This window comes from Thamnophis sirtalis, unplaced genomic scaffold (genome assembly GCF_051295495.1).
Source record: "Thamnophis sirtalis isolate CommonGarterSnake01/CBP01778 unplaced genomic scaffold, rThaSir2_p1.2 scaffold_12, whole genome shotgun sequence".
Classification (NCBI taxonomy): Eukaryota; Metazoa; Chordata; class Lepidosauria; order Squamata; family Natricidae; genus Thamnophis; species Thamnophis sirtalis.
Genome location: NW_028261392.1, coordinates 12,683,076 through 12,689,075, shown reverse-complemented (window position 1 = coordinate 12,689,075; position 6,000 = coordinate 12,683,076). Strand labels below are relative to the sequence as shown.

Genomic DNA, 6,000 nt, shown 5'->3' with positions numbered 1-6,000 from the left:
CAAGCAGCCCCGCCCGTCCCCGCCCCTCGCCCCCTCCCCGAGAACCGCAGCGAACGCGCGCCAGGGAGGGAAAGCAGAGAGGGGAGGGGGGGAGGAAAGCGCGGGCACGCGAGCGAGTCAGCGAGCAGCCGGGCGGGGAAGCTGCTAGCCGAGAGGAGCGGAGGGCGCCCGGCGCGGGGACGCGCGCGCGCGCGGGTCTGTGTCTGGCGGGCAGCGGGTGTGTGGCGGAGAGGAGGAGGAGGAGGAGGAAGGAGGAAGAAGAAGAGAAGAGAGTCTGGGCGGAGAGGGACCCTGGAGGGACGGAGGGTCCTTGGGCTCCGCGGCGGCGGCGGCGGCAGCAGCAGCAGCAGAAGAAGAAGCAGCAACGGATCAGGTCGGTCTTTGCAGCGTCTTCTCGCCTTGGGGGCGCACCCCCCCTTCCCCGGCCGTCCCGCGCTGGGACGCCAGATGGGGGTCGGAGGGTTGAGTGGAGGCTGGAGGAAGGGGCATCTCCGCGCTCAGCAGCTGCAGCTGGCGGCCAAGCCAAGCTCAGGAGCCCCGCTTCTCAGTTTTGGGGGAGAGATGCCCCGGGAGGGAGGGGGGTCGGCAGCCCTATGGCGCATCTGCCAGAAGTAGCCGCTCAGCCCCCCCCCCCCCACAAGCGGGGAGCAGATAGGCTGGGCGTGGGGCGCGTCTTTCGGGAGGGGTCGCTTGCACTCCGGGGACGATGGCTCGGCTGCCCGTGACTCGACGCTGTCACTTGCCCCCCTGGCTCGCCCTGCAAGGGGATTCTGCCAGCCCCCTCCCCTCCCTTCCCTTCCTCCTCCTCCTCCTTTCTGCTGGGGGTGGGTGGGTGGCGGTGGATGGAGTAGGAGTTGACAAAGGGAGAAGTTTGCGGGAGATCGGCCCGACCCAGGCTGCGGGGTGGAGGTGGGTCAGTGGGTGGGTGAGGGCGGAAAGTCCCTCTGGCTGGGGGAAGGGGGAGCCGGGGTTAATGCCAGCCAGGGTCGAGCCGCGAGCGGAAGAGGGGGGAGTCCGAGACGGGGTCCGAGGGGGAAGTTGGCTTGCAGAAAGGTCCCCCTCCGTGCGGGGCTCTTGGCGCAGGAACTTTCTGGCCAACTTTCTTTTGGGTGGGTTTCTTTTCAGCTGGGAAGTGATAAATCGGCGAACCAAGCGCTTTTTCGGGCAAAAGCTTAACTAGAGCGTGCTTGATTTGTGCTCTCCGCGGGACTTTCTCTCTCTCGCCTCCCCGTCGAACAAAACTTGCATTGTTCGACCCGCTTTTTAAATCGCGATTACCGAGGCGTTTGCAGCCGATGGAGGAGCTTGGCGGTGTCGGCTTCCGAAATATCTTTTTTTTTCTTTTTAAAGTCCGGCGGAATGCGTTAAAGCTGGATAAGCGCGCCGTGACGAGTTTTCCTCGCATATGAGTGGGGGGGGGAACACACACCCCCAGAAACGCTGCTCCAAACGGCCCTCGAAGCCCCCTCGGGGGTGGCTCGCGGGGTCCCCTCCGCGCCCACGAAGCATTGAATGGACACGCGGGGGGTCGGGGCAGGCGGGAGCCTGGCGGACACGTGCCAATCAAGCCCGGGGACTGGCTTCAAAAGCCCCGCGAACTTCCACTCCTGGGGGTTGTGTGAGCCGAAAGCTGGTCCCGCTTTCGAGTGGGAGGAGAATGGGTGGGCTGCGCGACCTGGAGGGAAGGAGGGAGAGAGAGGGAAGGAGGAAGAGAGCGGGAAGGAGGGTCCCTTTTGGCAGGAATGTGTCCCCCTCTCTCCTCCCCCTCCCCCCTTCATCCCCGCAGCCTTTGGCCAGGCTGGGTGGGAGGGAGTGGGGTGGGGGGCGCGGTGCTCCTGTTCCGCCCGAAAGTGGGGCCCTTCGGTGCGCCAAAAGGCTGTTTGGATTGGCTCGGGAGCCGAGAAAGGGGGGCGGGGAGAGAGCTGGAAAATTGGCCCCGCTTCAGGGTCACATGTGGCGAGCAAGGGGCACCGAGAGGCCGGTTTCCATGGCGCTCCCTCCCTGCCTGCCTCTCCCTCCCTCCCCGATCTTGGCAGGTAGCAGCTTCGCGGCGAGAGCTTTCTTTATATGGCTCTGGTATGTGAGCACCGCTTCCTGAGCCTTGAAATGAAACAGGAGCAGCAGCCGAGCAAAGTGCGTGCGTGTGTGTGTGTGTGTGTGTGTGTGTGGTGCGCACCCATGCACAACCCCTCCCCTGTCCCCCTCCCCCCTCGCATGTCACTAAAGGGATGGCCGGGAGAACGCAGCCGCTTCTCCGACGTGGAATTGGTTGTTTTTTTTTTAAGTCAATATTCAGCCTTTGCTTCGCCAGCCTCAAGTCTGCTGAAAGTAGAGAGAGAGAGAGCTGGGTTAGGAAAGGGGGAAGCGCCTGTCCTCAGCGAGGCTGAAGATACTGTCGTCATCCGTGGCAAAGTAAGGCAGCCTTCCTGCGCTCTCCCCTCCCCTCCCTTCTTCGCTTCTCTCGGTACAGCTCGAAAAAGCCCACCGCGGCTGAGCGAGCAAGCGAGCGAGCGAGCGAACGCACAGCCTCAACAGCAGCAGCAGCGGCAAAGCAGCCTTTCTCCCTCTGCCTCCTGCACGAACACAATGATGTCACTTTCCTTTCCTGCTCCTGGGTGGGGAAGGGAGAGGTTGAGCCGCTCGAATTGGCTCTCAGGTCACGCAGAGCATCTCCGCCCGGGCTTCTTAGGACCCCCGGCTTGGCTTTTCGGGAGGAGAAAAGGTGGCCGGTCTCCTGGCCGGGCCAAGGGGGACTCAGGTGGTGTGTGTGTGTGTGTTTAGGGAAGGGTCTTGGGGTGACAGGGAATGCTGCTGTCCCGTTTTGGGGGAACCCAGGACAAAAGGGACACCCCCTTCTGGCAACAGTGAAAGCTATTCACTCTTGGGCTTTCATTAAATGGGGACATCAGCCTGGGATTTAAGGTTTATTAAAGCCATGGCAAATCTAGACAGCATGCTAAAAAAGCAGAGACATCACCCTGCCAACAAAAGTCCGTCTAGTCAAGGCGATGGTTTTCCCAGTTGCCAATGTGTGGCTGTGAAAGTTGGACCATAAGGAAGGCTGAGCACCAAAGAATGGAGGCCTTTGAACTCTGGTGCTGGAGAAGACTCCTGTGAGTCCCTTGGAGTGCAAGGCAATCAAACCGGTCAGTCCTAGAGGAGATCAACCCTGACTACTCTTTAGAAGGCCAGATCCTGAAGAGGAAACTCAAGTACTTTGGCCATCTAATGAGAAGGATGGACTCACTGGAGAAGAGCCTCATGCTGGGAAAGATTGAGGGCAAAAGAAAAAGGGGACGACAGAGAATGAGGTGGCTGGATGAAGTCACCCACTCATAGGCATGAGCTTAAATGGACTCCAAAGGATGGTAGAGGATAGGAAGGCCTGGAGGAACGTTGTCCATGGGGTTGAGATGGGTCAGACATGACTTCGCAACTAACAACCACAACACTTTGTGTCTTGGGACAAGTCTTTACATAACTCCCATCCTTACCCTTTGGTCTTGCTCAAAAGGTATCAGATCTCTCTTGTGTGTGTGTGTGTGTGTGTCAGAGGAATGATGATTTGCATTCTGGGAGATCCCCAAAAAGTAAGTGAGTGATCTCAGGTCCATAGGAACATTCAGGAGACAAGTAGGACCACAGGAGGCTTTGTACGATTCCACCACAAATGCGCGAACAACAAAAGCGCACCTGACTAAACCGCGGTGACAAAACCACGCGACGAATGAGCGACGAATGAGCCCTGAAGCCCGCCGACAAAAGCGCGCCGACAGAAGCGCGCTGTAACGTAACCCTAAACCTAACCCTAAACCTAAACCTAACCCTAAACCTAACCCTAACCCTAAACCTAACCCTAAACCTAACCCTAAACCTAACCCTAAACCTAACCCTAAACCTTACCTTAAGTTAAATCGCGCTTCTGTCGGCATGCTGTTGTCGGCACGCTGTTGTCGGCGTGCTTTTGACATCGCGGTTTTAGCGCCGCGGTTTTGTCGGCGCGCTATTGACGTTAGCGCTTTTGTCGGGTCACGGCTTTGTACTGCCACAATCTCCTAGAACAGGGATTGACAACCTTAAACACTCAAAGAGCCACAAAGGTCCTAACCGGAAGCCTCCTGTTCAATTCTGAAGCCAGCTGGAAGTCTGCTTCCTCCATCATAGAGTCTCCTTCTAGCGCGGCGTCCTTTTTCCTCTACCTGTACTAACCAAAAACCCTATCAATCGGCAACAGGGAGCCAGAGCAGAGGGATGGAAGAGCCACATGCAGCTCCAGAGCCGCAGGTTGCTGGCTCCTGTCCTAGAACAAACATGGCATCTTTACTTTGCCAAGAAGTCCATAAAAACTTGACAGAAGACCGATTTGCAAATGTCAAGTTTTTATGGACTTCTTGGCAAGTTGAAGATGCCATATATGTTCTAGGCAGTCCAAAGCCTCCTGTCTGTGGTCCTACTTGTCTCTTGAATGTTCCTCTGGAACTGAGATCATCCCCCAAGCATGTTCATCACTGGTGCCCCTCTTTTCAGAGGTTGACTGGGTGTTTGGAGAGGACTTTGGGGAAGGGCTGTCTAGAGTTGGATTGCGTCACTTGGTTGCAGAAAATCCTAGCTTGCTTTTTTGAGGGGATCTCTATTAAAAGGGGGATGATAGAGAACTTTTTCAGGGATGGTTGCTTTTGTTTCTGTGAGCCCCCCACTCTTCCCCAGTGCTAGGGTGTGGTTCATTTCGAGAGAGTGTCTATAGAGATTCTCAATCATCCAGGTCATAGTAGTCCCAAAGGTGTTTTTTTCAAGAGGCAACTGGACTAGAGCTGAAGAATCTTCTTGGTGGAGAAGTGAAATGTCTTCAAAGAAAAAACAAAAAGTCCAGTTGCCTCTTAGGGGGAAAAAAAAGCACATTTGGGGCTACGAGGGAGTGTTTTGTTGCATTTATCCATGTCAGAAGCATCTGTGAGCTCCATGTTCATCTCCCAATACTCTCTTTTCACTCTTTCCTCCTCTTCGTGGCATCTAACATATATTGCAATTTTATTTATTTATGCATTTACTCACTTTGAGGTTAAAAGTAGGTTTCAGCCACCTTGAAAAAAAATGATTTGTGCAGTAGGAAACATGGTAGAAATTTAGTGGTGACCCCATAGAGACTGTAAGTTTTCTTCAACTGGTGTCCTGGAATGTAAAGTAGGTAACAGAATAATAGACGGGGCCTTGGAGGTCTTCTAATCCAACCTCAAGAAATTGTTGTCCAATCTCTTCTAAAAACCTTCCCGTGCTGAACCATTCACAACTTCTGGAGACAAATTGTTCCACTGATTGATTGTTCTGGTTCCACCACAAATGCGCGCACAACAAAAGCGCGCCTGACTAAACCACGATGTCTAAAGCGCGGTGACAAAACCGCGCGACAAATGAGCGACTAATTAGCCCTAAAGCGCGCCGACAAAAGTGTGCCGACAGAAGCGCGCTGTAAAGTAACCCTAAACCTAACCCTAAACCTAACCCTAAACCTAACCCTAAACCTAACCCTAAACCTAACCCTAAACCTAACCCTAAACCTAACCCTAAACCTAAATGTAAATCTTACCTTAAAGTAAATCTACCAATTTTTGACCTCCCAAGATACTAATGAAGAGATGGACAAAAGCCTTCTAACAGTATGGGAGAGAAACCTAGGTTATGAAATTGAAATGGGCAAATGGCGGGATCTATGGAGTAAGACCATTAAACTTACAACTTCTACTGCATTCAAAGAAAACATATACAAGATGGTTTATAGGTGGCACTTCCCCCCAACGAGATTAGCTAAGATGTTTCCTGGGTTATCTCCATTGTGTTGGAAATGCGGAAGAAAGGATGGCACATTCTACCATATTTGGTGGTCCTGTACTGAGGCCACGAAATATTGGAAAAGGATTAAAAAATGGTTAAAAGAGGTTACCGGGGCAAACATTGAATGGAGACCTGAGAACCTGTTACTAAGCATCAAACCAGATAACATAA

The 6,000-nt window shown here is 54.1% G+C and overlaps 1 protein-coding gene across 1 annotated transcript in view; it reads left to right on the top strand.

The window, feature by feature from the left end:
- The first annotated feature begins 272 nt into the window (after positions 1 to 272).
- Positions 273 to 6,000, top strand: part of KLF12 (KLF transcription factor 12) — a 258,249-nt gene continuing 252,521 nt past the window's right edge. Inside the window, exon 1 of the mRNA XM_087726921.1 lies at positions 273 to 373. The gene's annotated coding sequence lies outside the window, so the exon portion shown is untranslated. The remainder of the gene's footprint in view (positions 374 to 6,000) is intronic.